This window comes from Humulus lupulus, chromosome 1 (assembly GCF_963169125.1).
Source record: "Humulus lupulus chromosome 1, drHumLupu1.1, whole genome shotgun sequence".
Taxonomy (NCBI): Eukaryota; Viridiplantae; Streptophyta; class Magnoliopsida; order Rosales; family Cannabaceae; genus Humulus; species Humulus lupulus.
The window spans coordinates 157321602-157343529 of record NC_084793.1 but is presented as its reverse complement, the minus strand read 5'-3'; the positions used below and the strand labels follow the sequence as shown (position 1 = coordinate 157343529).

At 43.5% G+C, this 21928-nt stretch overlaps 1 protein-coding gene and 1 non-coding gene across 2 annotated transcripts in view; both read right to left on the bottom strand.

Annotated features, from left to right (window-relative positions):
• LOC133799562 (DNA topoisomerase 3-alpha) overlaps positions 1-21928 on the bottom strand; it is a 96463-nt gene that overhangs the window by 17914 nt on the left and 56621 nt on the right. The gene's annotated exons all lie outside the window — the stretch shown is intronic.
• LOC133813326 (small nucleolar RNA R71) lies at positions 19655-19761 on the bottom strand. The gene has a single exon (XR_009884350.1). It is a non-coding gene; the product is annotated as a small nucleolar RNA R71 (small nucleolar RNA).

The following is a 21928-nucleotide window of genomic DNA, read 5'->3' as shown; positions in this document are numbered from 1 at the left end:
ACCATAGAGAGATTGCTCAGCCTCTGATCAACAAAACCCCGGCGTCCAACTTCCAGATCACCGGCAAATACTGTTCACGAAATTTTTTATTTTTTTTCTTCCCAACCAGCACCTTTTCTCTGATTTTTTTCTTTTTGACCATTGAAAATCGACCATGGTCACTGATAGGCCACCATTGACCTTTGTCTATGCTAGAAGACGTTAGAGTAGAGCTGAGAAGGGGTAGTTTGGGGACTGAGAAAGTAGTTATAACGGCAAGTATTATGTAAGGGGGGGTGTAGGTTTATTCAGTGGGTACCTAAGTATATAAGGGGCCCAAAAAGTCAGAATGAGGTGTGGAATTTGTAAACAGTAATTGGAGAGACTAGGCTCTCGAATCCTAGAGTTTATGGAAGGAGAATTCTGACTATTTTCTGTTTCTGTTTGGCTGTGCATTTTTTTTCTGGTTTCCTGGCTTGTTGTTGCTGTGTTATTTGAAGTTGACAGGTTGATTCTTACCAAAGTGGTATCAGAGCGTTCGATCTCATGGGGCCGAAAAAAGATCTGCAAAAAGAAGTATTGGAGGAGAGAATGGAGTTGTTGCAGTCGGAAGTTAGGAAGGAATTGGATGGCTTCAGAATTGAATTTCAGCACCTTCCCAAAGAGCTGGAATCGATGAAGACAGAGGTTCTTAGGCTGCCGGCTATGGAGAAGAAGATGGATTTCTTGGTGGCTCATTTGGCTCAGCTGTTACAGGCATCGGGGAAGCTGACGGGGGGCTCTATGACCATGGAATCCGACAGGCAGCGACGCACGATGGAGGAGGAGCATTCACTAGGCGGCCAGAATTTTTCCCCAGCACCCCCGATCATTGGGGAACCTTCCAGCCAGCCTCACGATCAGCAACAGCCATCATCGGAGCCGCTGTTTGCGAGCCAGACCTTCGGCCATGATTATCGGCCACCTCGAATGGAGCTTCCGCTGTTTTCCGGGGATAACCCCGACAGTTGGGTTTACAGAACAGAGAGATATTTCTTATTGATGCATTTGACGGAGCCACAAATGTTGGAGACGGCAATCATCGGACTCGATGGAGATGCCTTAACGTGGTTCCAATGGGAAAATCAGAGAAGGCCGATCACTTCCTGGGCAACGCTGAAACGGCTGATTTTACTGCGATTCCGTGCGGCACCGTTTGGGTCATTGTCTGAGGAGCTTCTGTCGATCATCCAAACGTCAACAGTCAAGGATTATCGAGTGCGTTGGGAGGTCCTTGCTTCACGTGTTCCAGATATCCCTGAGCATATTCTGGAAGGCAGCTTCATGAGAGGTCTGAAGGATGAGATAAAAGCTGCTCTGCATATTCTGCAACCCATTGGGTTAGCCCAAATCATGGATACAGCACAGAGGGTTGAAGAAGGAAACCAGTTGCTGCATTTGGGCCTAGGGTTTCGGCCCAGTTCGACTAAATCAGCTCAGTCATTTCCAGCCCATTCGAAACAAGCCCTAAACCAGTCTGCTTACCGTGTGCCTCAGCCGCACGCGTATGGACACCCAGCCTCAAGTGCGCCGCCCTCGTCTCCGCCTATACGCACGACCGTTCCCAGTTCCGTCGCCGGTCAACCACCCAAAACGCAGCAGTTCTGACGGCTTACAGAAGCCGAATACCAAGACAAGCGCGCGCGGGGTATTTGCTTCAAGTGCAATAAGAAATTTTTTCGCGGTCACGAGTGCGAACAGCGAGCATTACAGGTCCTTTTATTGTCAGATGAAGAGGACAATGCGAACACAGATGACTCCCCGCCACCTTCGCCAGATTCAGAGGAACTTATAGCCGGCGAAGAAACTTTGGCAACCTTGTCCCTCAATTCCTTGGTGGGCATTTCCTCCGCCCATACAATGAAGTTGGTTGGCCATATTGGACAACAACCAGTAACGGTACTCATCGGCAGCGGCGCAACCCATAATTTTATTTCTATGGACGTTGTATCGGGTACAGGGATACCGATTACAGCTACTACGTGTTATGGGGTGTTGTTAGGCACCGGTGGGAAAGTGCGGACGGAAGGAATATGTGCACAAGTTGAGCTGGATTTGGGAGCTTTGCGGGTGGTGACGGACTTTCTTCCGCTGGAATTGGGAGGAGCTGATGTAATTTTGGGGATTAAATGGCTTTCTTCCGCTGGAATTGGGAGGAGCTAATGTAATTTTGGGGATTAAATGGCTGGAAACGCTGGGCAATATGCAAGTGAATTGGCGTACAATGATCATGAAGTTTGAAATGGCAGGAACTTGGATAACATTACAAGGAGACCCAAGTTTGTGTAAGTCGCCCATTACATTGAAAGCCATGATTTGTTCGGTAGAACGGGAAGCCCAAGGGTTTTGGGTTCACTTTGGGGCGTTAATTACAGAGGAAGAGACGGCCATTCCTGAAATTCCAGCAAGTATTTCAGTCACCGTCGGGTCTCCCTCCTAGCCGAGCTAGGGAGCATGTCATCACACTTAAGCCCAGGTCGCAGCCTGTTTCGGTGAGGCCGTATCGCTATGCTCAGGTGCAAAAACATGAGATTGAACGGCTGATCTTAGAGATGCTACAAGCGGGTATTATTCGCCCAAGTACAAGTCCGTTTTCGAGCCCAGTCCTTCTAGTGAAAAAGAAAGATGGGAGTTGGCGTTTTTGCGTGGATTATAGGGCGTTGAATAGGGAGACGGTGGCTGATAAATTTCCCATCCCCGTGATTGATGAGTTGTTAGACGAACTCTATGGAGCCCAAGTGTTTTCAAAGCTGGATTTAAAGTCGGGTTATCACCAAATTAGAGTGGCTGCCAAGGATGTGGAGAAGACTGCTTTTCGCACCCATGACGGACACTATGAATTTCCTGTCATGCCATTTGGGTTGACCAATGCCCCAGCCACATTTCAAGCCCTTATGAATGAGGTTTTTTGCGACTATTTACGCAAGTTTGTTCTGGTTTTTTTTTTTATGATATTTTGGTGTATAGTAGATCATTGGAGGAGCACATGCACCATCTCCGCTTGGTTTTGGACCGCTTATTAACTCACCAATTGTATGCCAATCACAAGAAATGTTTGTTCGCACAAGAGAGGGTGGAATATTTGGGTCATATAATTTCAGCCAAGGGTGTTTCAGCCGACCCAAGCAAGATTTCAGCAATGAAAGAGTGGCCAACCCACAATCAGTTCGCGAACTTAGAGGATTTTTGGGTTTGACTGGCTATTACCGTAAGTTTGTGCGTGGGTATGGAGGTATTGCAAGGCCTTTGACAGACCAGCTGAGAAAAGACGCGTTTGGGTGGTCAACGGAAGCCCAAGATGCTTTTAATCAGCTTAAGGAAGCCATGAGTTCTGGCCCTGTTTTGGCGCTGCCCAATTTTGCGGAACCTTTTGTGGTGGAGGCGGATGCTTCAGGCTTGGGATTGGGGGCTGTTTTAATGCAACAATGACAGCCAATAGCGTATTTCAGCAAGGTATTATCAGCCAGAGATAAGCTTAAGTCGGTGTATGAAAGGGAATTGATGGCCATAGTGTTGGCGGTGCTTAAATGGTGCCCATATTTACTTGGAAGGAAGTTTTTGGTGCGGACTGACCAAAAAAGTTTGAAATTTCTGTTGGAACAACGGCTGGTGGCGTTAGAACATCAAAAGTGGCTCACAAAGTTACTTGGATATGATTTTGATATCCAATACCGACCCGGGTTAGAAAACAAGGCTGCCGACGCGTTATCACGACTCCATGGGGAGCCCATCCTCGCTGCCATTTCGGTTCCAAACCTCATTTCTATTCCGGACTTACAAGCACATGTTGCAACCGACCCAACGTTGGCTGGAATCATAAAGGAGTTATCCATGGGCAAGCCGAGTGGGGGATTTTCTTTATTTCAAGGCTGTCTCAAGTTTAAGGGGCGGCTTGTTTTGCCATCCTCTTCACCATTTATACCATTGCTATTGCAAGAGTACCATGGCAGCAAAGTGGGGGGTCATTCGGGAGTTTTTAAGACATTTCAAAGACTAGCCGCTGACTTGTATTGGAAAGGAATGAGGAAGGATGTGCAGAAATTTGTTATGGAATGTTCAGTCTGTCAACAAAGCAAATATTTGGCTCAATCTCCTGCTGGGTTGTTGCAACCTTTGCCCATTCCGGAACAAGTTTGGGAAGATATTTCCATGGATTTCATTGAGGGGCTGCCCACATCAAATGGGTTTGATTCTATATTGGTGGTAGTCGACCGTTTGAGCAAGTATGGACATTTTATTCAGTTGCGACATCCTTATTCAGCAGCATCGATAGCGGCTGTCTTTGTGCGCAAGGTGGTGAAACTTCATGGCATTCCGCGGTCCATTGTCTCCGATAGAGATAAAATCTTCTTGAGTTTATTTTGGAAAGAGTTGTTTAAACTCCAAGGGACAGCACTCAAGCAAAGCACCGCTTATCACCCACAATCCGATGGCCAAACGGAAGTGGTGAATCGTTGTGTGGAAACATACCTCCGCTGTTTTGTGAGCTCTAAACCCAGCCAATGGGTGAAGTGGCTACCTTGGGCTGAATATTGGTACAATACTTCCTTTCATTCGGCAGCGGGAATGACTCCTTTTAGAGCTGTCTACCATCGGGACCCTCCACCATTGATTAGATTTGAGTATAACAGCACTAAAGTCGCGGAAGTGGAGCAGAATTTGAAGGAAAGAGACGCTGTTTTGGAACTGTTAAAACAGAATTTACAGCAGGCACAACAGAAAATGAAGCAACAAGCGGATAAGAAACGGCGAGATGTTCATTATGACGTGGGGGAGATGGTGTATGTGAAGTTGAGACCATATAGGCAGCGCACAGTAGCTAAACGCGTTAATGAGAAGTTGGCACCTCGGTATTTTGGGCTTTTTAAAGTGACTGCACGAATTGGGGCTGCTGCTTACCGCTTGGACTTACCAAGCACCGCTGCCATTCATCCCGTTTTCCACGTCTCTCTCCTTCGGAAGGCCTTGGGTCCAAACCAGCAAGCAACAGTTCTTCCAGCAGGTCTCACGGCTGATTTAGAGTGGATGTTGGAGCCCGAATCAGTTCTGGAAGTTCGGCCAGGTTCACATAAGGAAGCTCCCCAGGCGTTGATTAAGTGGCGTCACTTACCTGATTTTGAAGCAACATGGGAGGACAAAGTGTGATTCAGGACCAATTTCCGACATTTCACCTTGAGGACAAGGTGAAACTCCTAGCGGGCGGTATTGATAGGCCACCATTGACCTTTGTCTATGCTAGAAGACGTTAGAGTAGAGCTGAGAAGGGGTAGTTTGGGGACTGAGAAAGTAGTTATAATGGCAAGTATTATGTAAGGGGGGGTGTAGGTTTATTCAGTGGGTACCTAAGTATATAAGGAGCCCAAAAAGTCAAAATGAGGTGTGGAATTTGTAAACAGTAATTGGAGAGACTAGGCTCTCAAATCCTAGAGTTTATGGAAGGAGAATTCTGACTATTTTCTGTTTCTGTTTGGCTGTGCATTTTTTTTCTGGTTTCCTGGCTTGTTGTTGCTGTGTTATTTGAAATTGACAGGTTGATTCTTACCAGTCACTTCTCCAACTGATCTCACCACTTGCGATAATTCCACCATCACTGAAATCTCAAAAACGCTCTCTGAGGTTGTTATCCATCACTTTGAACAGTCTAATCTTCACCACTAAGCTACTGAAAACAATTATAAAGGGCGCGCTATGACTGCTGCTCAGTGTGATACATTCCCTTTCCCCACAGATCAGATTGTTCTACTCCATAGGTTTCTCAAGTCAACTTCCGCGCCAGATCTGAACTCTACGGGATTTTTCTCCACTCCAAACACTTTTGTTGCGTTTAATGCTCAAACTTCGTCGTGGATCGTCGACTCTGGCGCCTCTGACCACATGACTGGTCAATCTCATCAATTCATTACTTATAGTCCTTGTCCAGGTACTAGTAAAATAAAAATTGTTGATGGCTCTCTATCAACTGTGGCTGGTAAAGGTTCCGTTTATCTATCTCCTCTCCTTACTCTTAAAGATGTCCTCCATGTGCCAAATTTATCTTGTAATCTCCTCTCAATTAGCAAAGTTACCCTTGATCAAGGTTGTATTGTGAAATTCTCACCCTTACATTGTGATTTCCAGGAACTGACCTCGGGGAAGACGATTGGAAGTGCGAGAGAATGTAGCAGGCTATACTACTTTGATGTTGACCCTTCATCTGCTCAAGGTAATAAAATGTTGCATTCTGGTTGTACTGCTTCTAATATTGATATTATGCGATGACATTATCGATTAGGACATCCTAGCTTCCCTTATCTGAAACATCTGTTTCCTAGTCTGTTTAAAAACAAACACTTGAACATGTTCCAATGTGAAGTGTGTCAATTTGCAAAACATACTTGAAGTGTTTTTCGTTCTCGCCCCTATAAGGCATCTCATCCTTTCACTATCATTCATAGTGACATGTGGGGGCCATCCAGGGTTACAAATATCTCTAATACTCGCTGGTTTATATCCTTTATAGATGATCATACTCGTTTAACTTGGGTATTTCTTTTAAAAGACAAATCTGATGCTGCAGCCACCTTCAAAAAATTCCATTCAATGATTAAAAATCAATTTCAAGCTAATCTCCAAGTTCTGCACACTGATAATGGTACAAAATATTTGAATTCCATCTTAGATGATTATCTTATCTCTAATGGCATTGTCCATCAAAGTTCATGTGTTCGTACTCCCCAACTAAATGGGATTGCTGAAAGGAAAAATCGGCATCTGTTAGAAGTTGCTAGGGCTCTCATGTTACTACCTCTGTTCCTAAGATTTTTTGGGGAGAAGCTATTTTGACAAGAGCCTATTTAATCAATAGAATGCCTTCTCGTGTCTTACACTATCAAACTCCAATATTTTCTCTTCTTAAGATTTATCCTCAGACTCACCTACTCTCAGATATTCCACTAAAAACGTTTGGTTGTACCGCCTATGTTCATGTTTTAGGACCTACTCATACCAAACTTGATCCTCGTTCTCAAAAGTGTATTTTCCTTGGGTATTCTTCCACCAAAAAGGACTACAAATGTTACAACCCTCTCACTCGTCGCCTTAGTGTCTCATCAGATGTCACATTCAATGAAGAGCAACCTTTTTATCCCAACACTTCGCTTTAGGAAGGGATTGTTAAGAATACTCGCTGTTAGGATACCTGTTTACCAATGATAGGACCTGAATTCAGTCCACCCATTGAATCTAATCCACCAATTGAGTCTAGTCTGCCAATAGAGTCTAACTCTGTGCTAAATTCTGAACAAAACACTTTTGAAATGGAAAAGACAGACCAAATAAATTCAGAAAAAGAGTTGTTGGTTTATACTAGACGACGGGACAAACATCAAGTAACACCGCCTGCTACGGATCTCGTCTCCCATGAGTCTGAACCAATGACAAATCCCAATGTAAGTGATTCTTTGAGTCCAATTTCATTTGATTCTAATCCTAGTTCGAGTGTGATAGAATCAGATATGCCCATTGCAAAAAGGGAGTGAGAAATTGTACTTTACATCCTATATCAAAGTATGTGTGCTACAGTAGACTCACGCCAAAATTCAGAGCCTTTGCTGCCAAAATTGAGGAGACAATTATTCCAAAGAATATTGATGAAGCCTTGTCCATTCCTGAGTGGAAGAAAGCGGTTGAAGAAGAAATAGAGGCGTTGGAAAAAAATGGTACCTGGAAAATAGTTGGTGAGCCAAAAGACATGTTGTAGGATGCAAGTGGGTATTCACAATGAAATACAAAGTTGATGGTAATATAGGAAGATACAAAGCAAGACTGGTTGCAAAGGGGTTCACTCAAACTTATGGGGTGGACTACACAGAGACATTTGCACTAGTGGCAAAACTAAACACAGTAAGAATTCTCCTATCAATAGTTGCTAATCTTGATTGGCCATTACAGCAACTTGATATTAAGAACGCCTTTCTAAATGAAAATTTAGAGGAAGAGGTCTATATGAAGATTCCTCCTGGTCTCGAAGGAAAATATAGAAAACAAACAACATGCCACTTAAAGAAATCTCTCTATGGCTTGAAACAATCACCACGAGCATGATTTGAGAGGTTCAATCAAGTGATCAAGAAGCATGGGTACAAACAAGGTAAGTCGGATCATACTCTATTCTTCAAACATTCACAAGATGGTAAGATTGTAATTCTTATTATCTATGTTGATGATATGATTCTAACTGGAAATGACCTTAATGGAATGGAGGAGCTTAAAAGGCTACTAGCCCAAGAATTTGAGGTAAAAGATCTTGCTCACATGAGATACTTTCTGGGTATGGAGTTTGCAAGAACCAAGCAGGGGATTTCAGTCTCTCAACGTAAGTATGTTATTGATCTACTCAGAGACTGGTATGCTCGGATGTAAACCAGCAGCAACCCCAGTGGAACCCAAAGGGAAGTACAAGAAGAAAGAAAAGGAGAAACCTGTAGACAAAGGGATGTATCAACGACTAGTGGAAAAATTGATCTATTTATCTCACACCAGACCTGACATTGTCTTTACAGTTAGCTTGGTCAATTAGTATATGCACAATCCTTTTGAAGAACACTTGGAGGCAGTTTACAGGATATTACGGTATCTAAAGAAGACGCCTGGAAAAGGTCTGTTGTTCAGAAAAAATAAAGAAAGAGGCATAGAAGCTTTCACTGATGCAGATTGGGCAGGTTCAATTGAGGACAGAAGATCAACATCTGGATATTGTACCAAGGTATGGGGAAACCTTGTTACTTGGAGAAGCAAGAAACAACCTGTTGTTGCAAGAAGCAGTGTTGAAGCTGAGCTTAGAGCTCTTGCTCAAGGAGTATGTGAATTGATCTGGATCAAACGAGTTCTTGAAGAACTACAACTTCAAAGAGTGAATCCTTTGAAACTATACAGTGACAATAAATCAACTATTGATATAGCACACAATCCAGTTCATCATGATAGAACCAAACATGTGGAGGTGGACCGTCATTTCATAAAAGAAAAAATTGAAGAAAAAGAACTGTGTCGTCTATGTGCCAAGCAAACAACAAGCTGCTGATTTGCTAACAAAATGATTATCAAAAGAAAGCTTTGATGAGCAAGTATGCAAGCTGGGCACGTGGGACTTGTATTCACCAGCTTGAGAGAGGGTGTAGAAATAATTTGAATTATTACTTAGTATTTTACAGCTAAAGTGTAATTAATGTAAATTAATTTATACCTAGAATTTCCTTTGTACTCGGCCTATTTAAAGGCTATTCCTTTAGAAGTAAAAATAACAATCAATCAAGAGTATATTTTTCCACAGAAACTACATCGGCCTGAAAAGATTTGAAAACATGCATTTTTTTTTTTGGCAGCAATTTAGGAACATGCATTTGAAATTAGAGGATTTGTGCAGTTTCAAGATGTCTATTTTTACATTCTGCCACACTGTTTTGGGATAGAGTATCAACACAAGAAATTTTATGAAGCATGTCATTTTGAACCATATAAGATTGAAATAAGGCGGACATATACTCTTGGCATTATCACTCCTCAAAGTACAGATGAAAATATTAAATTAAGTTTTAATTTCAACACAAAACACATAAAGCAAAGAAAACTACTCGGAACAACTTTTCATTAAATATAACCAAGTTACACGATAATAATCACTCATAAAAGTAACAAAATACCTAATTCCAGGTTTAGACAAGATTAGACAAGGACCCCAAACATTATAATGAACTGATTCAAAAAAAACACTAGCACGTTTATTGACTCTAGGACTCGAACTAAGACGATGATATTTTGCAAACTGACATGACTCACAATCTAATAAAGACACCTTACTATATTGTGGATAAAGCTTCTTGAGCAAAGGAAGAGATGGATGACCCGACCCCAAACATCATAATGAATTGATTCAAAAAGAACACTAACACACTTTTTTTTTTTTTTTTTGAAAAAGAGACAAAGGTCAAAAGACTGACCTTTACTCAAATAGTTGAAAACCCTCACTTATGGCGGAGGAATACCGTGGTTACAAAAACAAATAAAAAACAAACAGCCAAGAAACCACAACTAACCCCACCCCCAAAAATTAACTCCAGAAGTTGCCCCAATCTCTAATAAGGTCAGAGAAGATAACCCCCTCAAAACATTTGTTTCTATACACCCAAGTAGCCACCCAAAATTTTATCTTATTCCAAATAGTCTCTACGGAATTTGAAATATCTTCGAATAGTCTGTTATTTCTCTCAAAAGCCATAAGGCCCAGAAAGTTGCCAAAACAGTAGTTTGCCAAAGAAGTGAAACTCGCTTGCCGCCTCCTAACTTAGTTAGAAACAATTGAGAACAATCAAAGGGCATACACCAAAAAATACCAAACTCAGCTAAGACTTTTCCCCACACTTCTCTTGAAAAATGACACTCCAAGAATAAATGACTAGTGGATTCCCCTACCTGCTTACAACAAACGCACCAACCAGGGGACAAACAATGGTAAGGTCTTCTTCTTTGCAAGTTGACATGAACGTTTAGTTTATCGTTGAAAACCAGCCAACCAAACACTTTAACTCTCGAGGGAGAGACACTTTTCCACAAAGACTTTCCCCACTCCCGAACAGAACCCAACTGAGCATAACATAACCTCCAAAAGGCCGATTTGCAAGAGAATACTTCATTACCATCAGGTATCCAGGCTCTCCGATCTTCTAAAACTCCCGGTAAAACCACACTTTCCAACAAAAGTAATAACTGAGAGAGACTGGTGACCTCCCTATCGAAAAGATTCCTTCTAAAACGCAAATCCCAACCCTGAGTTTGGAGGCCCGAATCCCCTCCTAAAACCACCATGTCCCTAATCAAACAATTTCTGGACATCGAAATCAGAAATAATTCTGGGAACTGATCCTTTAAAGGGACACCGTTTATCCAAATATCTTCCCAAAAACGGATTCGATCCCCCTTCCCCACCCTGAAGCTAACCAGCTGAAGATATTCCTCATAAAGAGAAGAAATATCTTTTCACGGGCCACGAACAGACAACCTCCTCCCTCTACCAGTGTCCCAAAAACCTCCATCCCCCCCATACCTACTCAGCACCACTCTATGCCACAAGGTGTTCTTTTACATCGGAAAGCCTTATTTCTTGCTTCCAAATTACCGATACCAAGGCCCCCGTGATCCCGAGATTTGCAAACTTCTTTCCATGAGACCAGATGATCCGACTTAGAATGATCCGCACCTTCCCAAAGAAAGTCCCGCATCAGCTTTTCCAACACATCCACCACCCCCTTAGGAATACGAAAAAGCGAAAGGTAATACACCGGGATAGCAGACAGAACCAATTGGATAAGTGTCAATCTGCCTCCCCTAGACAGGAAAGCACACTTCCACCTATCCAACCTCTTAGCACAACTTGATACCACGGGCTCCCAAAAACCTTTGTTACCGGGGGAATCCCCCAAAGGGAGCCCCAAATACTTCATAGGCCACTGACCCACCTCACACCCAATCTCCCTAGCACGAAGCTTCACTATTTCCTCCTCCAAATTAATCCCTAATAACTGGCACTTCTGCAAGTTTATAGAAAGACCAGAAACAACACTAAAAACTTTCAGAATATCCAACAGTGCTGTCAAAGAGTCGTTATCGTCCACAAAAAATATCGTATCGTCTGCGAACTGAAGATGGCTAACTTCCACCAAATCTTTCCCTACTTTGAAACCTCGCAAGGCCGAAACGCTCTTGGCCTTATCCACCATCCTACCCAAAACATCAGCCACCAAGGTAAACAAGAAAGGTGAGAGGGAATCACCCTGGCGAAGACCTCTAGACCCCTTAAATTTCCCCCACGGTCTTCCATTTAAGAACACGGAGAAAGAAGTAGAAGACAAACACCCCAGAATCCACTTTCTCCAAACTACACCGAAACCTTTCTTTTCCAAAACGAAATCCAGGAAATCCCAATCTACACAATCATAAGCCTAAGCAAAATCAATTTTGAAAACCCAGCCCTTCTTTCCTTTACTCCGATACTCCTCCACTGCCTCATTAGCCACCAACACTGTATCCAAGATCTGCCTGCCCTCTACAAAAGCTCCTTGAGTCTCAGCTATTGTATCGGAGAGAACTCCTCTAAGACGACCAGCCAGAACTTTTGAGATAATCTTGTAAAGACTAATGACCAAACTAATTGGCCTGAAATCACACACCCGACAACTATCCAACTTCTTCGGAATTAGGCAAATATATGTTTCATTGGTCCTCCCATGAATAACCCCATCCTTAAAGAAACCATCGAAAACTGTTTGGAGGTCACTCTTAAGCGTATCCCAATTATCCTGATAGAAAGCCAAAGAGAATCCATCGGGACCCGGAGCCTTAGACCCATCACAATCAAAAACGGAAAGACGAATTTCCTCTTCCGAGAACGGCCTCTCAAGGAGAGAGGACAAGAAAGAGGGAATACGCTCCCAAGAAATGCCTTCAACGCCACGCCACCTCCTAGGGACCGAAGAATACAACAAGGAGTAAAAATCAACAATTGCCTTTTCAATATCAGCATCTTTGTCGAGGATAGTACTATCCTCTTGCTCAATTCGAGAGATGAAATTCCTAGCTTTACGAGCGCTAAGGATACTGTGAAAGAGCTTGGAATTAGAATCTCCTTGCTTGGCCCATTGACATTTCGACTTAAACCAAACTCCTCTCTCCTCTTCAAAGACAACCTAGTGCCATTCTTCCTTAATCTTCCTTCGCTCCGAAAGAAGTTGCTCATTCCACTGACCACCTTCCTCTAACCTATCCAACTCGACCATCCTTCTTTCCAGGGAATGTTTAAGCAAAGATCTTGAACTAACAACCTCCTTACTCCACCCCTTAACTTTGTCTTTAACCAATGAAAGTTTTTCCATGAAGCCATAGCCTGGCCACCCCATCATCTTAGACGAGTTCCACCATTTCTGACAAAACACCTTGAAATCCTTATGCTCAAGTCATGAATTATCAAATCTGAAAGGGCTGGGACCCCACGAAGGAGGATTGGAATCCAACACAATAGGACAATGATCTGAGACAATGCGAACCAAAACTTCCTGGCGAATGAAAGGATACAACTCAGTCCACAATGGCGAAAATAAAAATCTATCAAGCCTACTACAGATAGGCCTCTGTCTGAAGTTAGACCAGGTGAAACGGCCATTTTGGAGTTTAGGATCCACCAAGTTCATCTCTCTAATCAACGCATCAAAATTCTTCATACTTCTAGTATTGGATACACTGTTCAGTTTCTCATCTCCTCTCCTAACCACATTAAAATCCCCCCCCCCCCCCCCCCCCCCCCCAGGCACCAATGACTGCCACAAATGACTTGTAAACCAGCCAACTCATCCCAAAAACACTCCCTTTTACCATAAACCACAGGCCCATAAACACCGGTAAACCACCAAGGGTTATTTCCCTCAGCTTCAATACGAATGGAAACGGTGAACTCCCCAACCAATGAATCCAAAACAGAAACACTACCGAGTATCCCAAACAACTAACGTCCCGCCTGATCTACCCATAGCCTGCTGAAAAAGCCAAGCTTTAAATCTGGACCTCCAAATGCTCCCTATAAAACTCCTGTCTATTTTAACATTTTTCACCTCTTGAAGCACAATAAGGTCAGGATTGACCTTGCAAATGGTTTCCTTTATCGCCCTCCGCTTCTCTTTATTACCACTATGATAGGCCCGATAAGCCTATAATTTGGTTCACCTATACTAGGAGGGGAACCGGGTACACGAACCAGGGGTAGGCCGAGTCATTTTGTAGTGGATAAATTGTTAATTGGTTAGAGGGGTACTTTGGGCAAGTGTTAGCCTATTAGTGGGAAAAGGAAGCTATTATTCTGTTATGCAAGAATTAAGAGAATTCTAGGCATCATGGAGATTTCTCTCTCCTTTTGTGTATGAACTCATTTCCATTTTTATTCAAGAAAGCTTCTGGTTGTTCTTTGCTGGTTTACTGTTTCATTGGTTTATTACTGTTATTACTCTGGTAGTGTTTGTGCTTCTGTGAATTACTGGTATCAGAGCCAGGTTCAGTGTTGTGAATGCCGGTATCAACAAGGATGGAATCGCGCGTTGAGGGTGTAGAATCGTCTCTGTCCTCTGTCCAGCATCAGCTTCAGGATCACGGCGTGCTACTTAAGGAGCACGGGGTGGAGCTCGGATCCATGAAGGAAGTGCTGGATCGCCTAGTTACGGCTCAAGGTCGGGTGGCTGACGAACTCGTGTTGCTGCGAGAGGGGGCGTTGGGCGGCCCTGGTTCGCATCGCCGACTGCCTGGCGAGGGTTCGGCCACGACGGGTGGTGGTTCTTCCAGCCGTGGCGTCGATTGTGGTGAGAGGCGGTCGGAATTTCAGCCCCGTAAGATTGAATTGCCAGTTTTTGTGGGTGACGATCTGGATGAATGGACCTATCGGGCTGAACGCTACTTCGGGTTGCAGAGACTATCATCAACCGAACAATTAGAGGCTGCGGTATTGTGTTTGGAGGGGGCGGCCTTGAATTGGTTTCGTTGGGAGAATCAACGCCGCCTTATTACGAATTGGGAGGAACTGAAATTGCTCTTGTTACGGCGATTTCGTCCCGCGGGTGAAGGCTCGGTTTATGACCGATTTTTTGTTCTGCAGCAAGTGAATTCGGTTCAGGACTACAGAAGAAAGTTTGAAGCTCTAGCTGCTTCAGTGGAGAAGATGGGAGAAGCTGCTTTACGGGCTGCATTTTTGAAAGGGTTGAAAGTGGAAATCCAGGCCCCTTTAAGAGTGTTGGAGCCCAACGAGCTGATTCACATGATGGAGCTGGCTGAACAAATTGAAGCAACCCAGGCCCTAACTAAAGGAATTCGGACTGGGCCAGCTGGGCCCGTTAGGTCAAGTCCAAGACCTCCCTTAAGCAATCTGTCTATTCCTAATGTTAATAGCAAGGGTACTTTCGTCCTTTCCCCTTCTTCCTCCGCCTCGACTTCCACGATCACCAGCCCCAAACCAGTCACGGCTCCAGCCCAGAACTCGACGTATCGGCGCCTTTCAGAGACAGAAATCCAGGAGAAGAAACGTCGTGGTGTCTGCTTTAAGTGTGATGGACGTTGGACGCGGGGCCATGAGTGCTCGCAGGCTGAAGTGCAGGTCATTATTATTCAAGATGAAGCCATGGAGGATTCGGCCACTGATCCGATTGGGGAAGCCTTGGGTGTGACGGAATCGGCTGGGGATGCGGAAGCCCAGTTGGTGGAAGTTTCGTTGAATGCGGTAGTTGGGTTAACTTCTCCCAAGACCATGAAAATTCTGGGCTCGATCTTGGGTCATGAAGTAGTTGTTTTGGTGGATAGTGGGGCGACCCACAATTTTATTACCACGGAGTTGGCCCAGAAACTTGCGCTGCCGGTGTCCAAGACTGAAACATACGGGGTACAAATGGGCAGTGGGAACGCAGTGAAGGGGGCAGGGGTGTGTCGTTCGGTTCATTTACAATTACAAGGCATCGAAATTGTGGAAGACTTCCTTCCCTTGCAGCTGGGTAGTACAGACGTGATTTTGGGCGTTCAATGGTTATAAACTCTGGGAGAGACTACACATCACTTGAAAGAACATACTATGAAGCTTAGAGTCCGCGGGCAACCTATAGTCTTACCCAGGGATCCTCTCCTACATGAAACGTGTATATCATTGAAGCATATGATTCGCTTACTACAGAATGAGAAGCATGGCGTGTGGGCCGAACTGGGTTGTACAGAAGTATCTCAGATTTTCGCTGATTATTCGGAAGGAGTACAGCAAGTGTTACAATGGTTTCGCAACGTATTCGACACCCCATCTTCGCTGCCGCCCCAGAGCCGTCATGACCACGCCATTATTCTTCAGCCAGATGCAGCTCCTGTGAGTATTCGGCCCTATCGATACCCCCACGGCATCAAAGACGAAGTCGAAAAGTTGGTTCAGGAGATGTTACGAACAGGAGTGATACAACCAAGTACCAGCCCCTTTTCGAGCCCGATTCTTCTAGTTAAGAAAAAAGACAGGGGTTGGCGTTTTTGTGTGGATTACAGGGCACTAAATCGAGCCACGGTGCCCGATAAGTTCCCCATACCAGTTATAGATGAGCTGATTGATGAGCTCCATGGCGCTCAAGTATTCTCCAAACTGGATTTACGCTCAGGCTACCATCAGATTCGCGTACGGCAAGAGGACATTCATAAAACTGCATTTCGAACTCATGAAGGCCATTATGAGTTCGTGGTGATGCCATTTGGGTTGACAAATGCCCCAGCCACTTTTCAGTCACAAATGAACGACATTTTCAGACCTCATTTACGGAAGCAGGTTTTGGTATTCTTCGATGACATTCTTGTGTATAGCCCGGATGAGCAAACCCATGTCAAGGATCTTGAGATTGTTTTACAAACACTGTCGGACCACCAGTTTTTTGCAAATCTTAAGAAGTGCTGTTTTGGACAGCGGCAAGTTGAATATTTGGGGCATATCATTTCAAGTGCGGGTGTGGCCGTGGACCCTTCAAAGATCCAGTCAATGGTGGATTGGCCGCTACCAAGAACGTTAAAGGAGTTAAGGGGATTTCTTGGGTTGACTGGGTATTATAGGAAGTTTGTTAAGAACTATGGCGAAATAGCCCGGCCTCTTACGGAGCAACTGAAAAAGGACCAGTTTAAGTGGAATGAAGCTGCCACAATCGCCTTTGAGGAGCTAAAAAAACGGCTCACTTCAGTCCCTGTTTTGGCGATGCCCGATTTTACCAAGCCTTTCATAGTGGAGACCGATGCGTCGGGGTTTGGCATAGGGGCTGTTTTAATGCAGGAAGGACGGCCACTCGCATATTTCAGTCAAGTGTTGAAGGCTAAAGCTCGGCTGAAATCCATTTATGAGAAGGAGCTTATGGCTATTGTCCTTGTGGTACTAAAATGTAGACCTTATTTACTTGGTAGGCGGTTTATTGTTCGAAGGGACCAAAAAAGTCTTAAGTTTTTGTTGGAGCAGCGGCTGGTTACTCCGGAACACCAAAAATGGCTGGTCAAACTATTGGGTTACGATTTTGATATACAATATCGGCCGGGAGATACCAATCGTGCCGCTGATGCTTTATCGCGGGTCAGCCAGGTAGAATGCGCACTGTTGACATCGACCACGTGGCTGAATTGGGGGTTAGTGCACCGCGAAATTACAGCCGACCCATTTTTGTCTCGGATTCAGCGTGAGTTGGTGCAGGGAAAACAGATTGCTGGTTTTTCATTATCCCAGCAGCGGTTACTCTATAAAGGACGCTTGGTTTTATCTTCTTCTTCAGCCTTATTGCCACATTTTCTAAGGGAGTATCACTGTTCGTCTATTGGAGGACATTCTGGGGAGTTGCGTACTTATCACAGGCTGAAAGGAGACGTGTATTGGGTGGGAATGAAAGCTCAAGTATTGGAGTTTGTTCGCTCTTGCGATGTATTGATAACTCTAGGATTTAGAGTTATTTTTATAATCTTTGAACTTGCTTTTCAAAATTAAAAAGAGTAATGAACCCTTATTTCTTATAATTTTGTCAGTTTTAGTGTGTTATTCTAGGTAGTGAGTTTGGGTAAAAGTTAGGTTTGTATTGTAATATTTTTTTAGTGTTTTTATGTAAATTACTGTGTTGTGTTAATCAGGAAGGGAAGCTTACAAAACAGGAGCTGAGGGAACTGTAAATCAAAGGGAAATGTTGCTGAAAAGGGGAGGATGCTAACTCAACAATGCTGTAGCAGTCAGTCTTAGCAATTAAACTGAAGCTAGAGAAAAAGGACTTCGTGAAAACAATGCTCCAGCTGGATTAAATGAAGTAGAAAGGTGGCAAGTGTACTGAGTACTGAGTCAGCTGAGTATGTGGGACAAAGTACATGTAGGCAAATGATCTGGATTGTCCAATTAAGGTAAAGGAAAGTACCCTAGAATTAAAGGAGGAGCCGTATTATTCGGGGAGATTTGACCATTTTAGAAAGGGAGAGAACTTCTGGCTAAGTACAGAAGAGGTTTCAGGGAGAAGATTTGAGAAGAGTACGACCAAAAGAGAAGAAAGAAGGCTGATGCCATAAGGGGGATTTGAGCTCACAACTCATTCGTCCTACACCATCTCTTTCTTTTTGTATTAATTTCATCTAATTTCTGCAAACTCCATGGATTACTTCTGTATTATTTTCATGTTTAAGTTTGCAACTATGAACTAATTTCTTAAGGGCTAGGGTGATTATGAACCCTCAAGTGTGAACTCAATATACAAATGCAATGGCTAAGTGATTATGTCTTTGTTCAATTGAATGTGCTTTACTGTTATTGAATGTTAATTATTGGCCATTTTTAGCATGTGCTAAGCTAGATCTAACTTGGAAGAGGGAAGTCTAGCTGAACCCATTCAATTGATGCAAGAGATTCATCTAGTTTTAGGTGATTGTGAGTAGTAGAATAGGAATGTTTTGCTACCTTGCATAACGTCAGATTTGATGCTTAATTGAATGTTTATAATCTGGTTTCATGCAGGAATGTATAGAAGGGGAGTATAGACATTAGATTGCACGTTTTGGGAAAAACTTGCTGGGTTTTACGAAATTTGTTAACACTGTCATAATTGCTAACCCATTGCTGTAACAACTGGAACGAACCGAGGGGAATTAATCACCCGAACCCATTTTTCTTATATCTGAAAACCACCCAGTATTTTGTCATTTTAATCTCTGATTTTTGGTTTAATTCCTTTGTTTGTCTAAAATTATTTTCAGAGTTAATTACCCACTCTTTCCTTTGTTTTGGTTACTATTTTATAAGTTGTTTTTGGTTGATTTTACATTAATTTAGTTGAAAAGTCCCTGTGGAGACGAACTTTGATACATTATCACTGTATTACTTGTTGTCGATTGTGTATACTTGCGCATATTTTAATCGTTAGAAAATTCACAACAAGTTTTTGGCGCCGTTGCCGGGGACTTTAAAATTAAATTCTGTTTTATCAACTATTTTACAGTTTATTTTCATTGTTTTTGACCTTGTTGGTTCGGGTTGTGCAAACTCAGGTACCTACAGTGTATGAACCAGCAAGAGGGCAGTGAACTTGCTCCTATTGACCCCGAGATCGAACGCACTTTCAGAAAAAGGAGAAAAGATCAAAAGGCTAAAAGCCGAGGCACTATGGCTGAACGTGTTGATGATGAGGGGGATGGCCAGCAAGTTACTAATCCCATTGTTTTGGCGGATGACAGAGCCAGAGCAATACGGGAATACGCTGCCCCCATGTTTAATGAGTTAAATCCAGGCATTGTGAGGCCAGAAATACAAGCAGCTCAATTCGAGCTCAAGCCAGTGATGTTTCAAATGCTCCAAACTGTGGGGCAGTTCAGCGGGATGCCAACGGAGGATCCTCATCTCCATCTTCGTTCATTCTTGGAGGTGAGCGATTCCTTTAAGCTTCAAGGAGTGAGTGAAGAAGCATTGAGGCTGAAGCTATTTCCATTCTCATTACGAGACCGAGCTAGATCATGGCTCAACACTTTGCCTCCTGATTCCGTCACAAATTGGAATGATCTTGCTGAAAAGTTTCTGCGCAAATATTTCCCTCCTACCAGAAATGCAAAATTTCGAAGTGAAATCATGTCATTCCAGCAGCTTGAAGATGAATCAACCAGTGATGCATGGGAGAGATTTAAGGAGCTTTTGCGGAAGTGCCCACACCACGGTATCCCACACTGTATACAAATGGAGACATTCTACAATGGTCTCAATGCAGCCTCTCGAATGGTCTTGGACGCTTCAGCCAATGGAGCCATTCTTTCCAAGTCTTACAACGAAGCATTTGAGATTTTGGAAAGGATCGCAAGTAATAACTATCAATGGTCAAACACTAGAGCTCCTACAAGTAGGAAGGTGGCGGGAGTTCTTGAAGTAGATGCATTAACGGCTCTAACAGCTCAAATGGCCTCAATGACCAACATCTTGAAGAATATGAGTTTGGGAGGAAGTATTCAGCCAGCTGCTGCCATTCAAAGTGCAGAAGTGTCATGCGTGTATTGTGGGGACGGGCATACTTTTGAGAATTGCCCTTCAAATCCAGCCTCAGTTTGTTATGTGGGAAATCAGAATTTCAACCGCAACAACAACCCATATTCGAACACTTACAATCCAGCATGGAAGAATCATCCTAATCTGTCATGGGGGGGTCAAGGAGCAAGTTCAAGTACAGCACCAGCACAAGGAAGACAAGCATATCCACCAGGTTTTTCACAGCAGCCAAGACCTTCACAACATGTTCAAAACTCCCAGCCGAACTCTTTGGAGAATCTAATGAGGGAGTATATGGCTAAGAACGATGCAGTCATACAGAGCCAAGCAGCTTCTCTTCGTAATCTTGAGATGCAGCTCGGCCAGCTAGCCAATGAAATGAAAACTAGGCCGCAAGGATCTCTGCCTAGTGATACAGAAAATCCAAGGAGAGATGGGAAAGAACACTGTAAAGCTATTCAGCTGCGGAATGGTAAAAATCTGGGAAATTCTGAGGAGATACAGGGTAGTGGAGAGCCCACTTCAATCCAAAGTGAAGGAGAAACAAGTAACAAAACTGCCCAGGAAATTGCTGAAACTGGCCCAGTTGCTACAGCAAGGGGTCAGCAAACTGCTCCAGTAAATTCTGGTCCTAAACCGCCCCTTCCATTTCCGCAGCGATTTCGAAAACAACAACAGGATGGTCAGTTCAGAAAGTTTTTGGATGTACTGAAACAGCTGCATATTAATATCCCCTTGGTCGAAGCATTGGAGCAAATGCCGAATTATGTCAAGTTCTTAAAGGATATTTTGACAAAGAAAAGGCGATTGGGGGAGTTTGAGACTGTGGCTCTCACAGAAGGATGTAGCGCGATGTTGAAAAGCAAGATCCCTCCTAAGTTAAAAGATCCTGGCAGTTTCACGATTCCGTGTTCTATTGGAGGTAGAGATGTGGGAAGAGCATTATGCGATTTAGGCGCTAGTATCAACCTTATGCCTATGTCAATTTTCAAGAAGCTGGGTATTGGTGAGGCACGACCCACTACTGTTACTTTACAACTTGCAGACAGATCTATGGCTCATCCCGAGGGCAAGATTGAAGATGTGTTAGTTCAAGTGGATAAATTTATATTCCCGGCGGATTTCATCATTTTAGACTATGAAGCGGATAGAGAGGTACCTATAATCTTGGGTAGGCCTTTTCTTGCTACAGGGCGTACTCTTATTGACGTGCAGAATGGTGAACTTACCATGAGGGTGAATGACCAACAAATCACCTTTAGTGTGTTTAAAGCTATGAAATTCCCGGATGAAGTGGAAGAATGCTCTAGAGTTGACGTTGTTGATACTTTGGTAGCTGAGAAGTTCAATGAAAGGGTGGAAAAAGCTGCTATGGAAACTCAGATTTTTGGAGATGAGGAGGAGTATAGCAGTGAAGAGGAGGAGATGCTTACATGGGTAGATTCTTGCCAACCAACCAAGAAATTTAGTAAGGTGTTTGAAGCTCTAAATCTGCCAGAAAAGCACTTTCAGGCCCCTAAACCATCTGTTGAAGAACCACCTCAGCTGGAGTTAAAGCCGCTGCCAAGCCATTTAAAGTATGTATACTTGGGCGAAAATGACACTTTACCTGTGATAATATCTAGTTGTCTGGAGTCTGTTGCTGAGGAGTCATTGCTGAAATTGCTGAAGCAGCATAAAAGGGCGATTGGATGGACAATGGCTGACATTCAAGGGATCAGTCCAGCGCTTTGTATGCACAAGATCTTGCTGGAATCTGATTGTACTCACTCTGTGGAGCAGCAAAGGAGGTTGAATCCAGTAATGAAGGACGTGGTTAGAAAAGAAGTCATTAAGTGGCTTGACTAT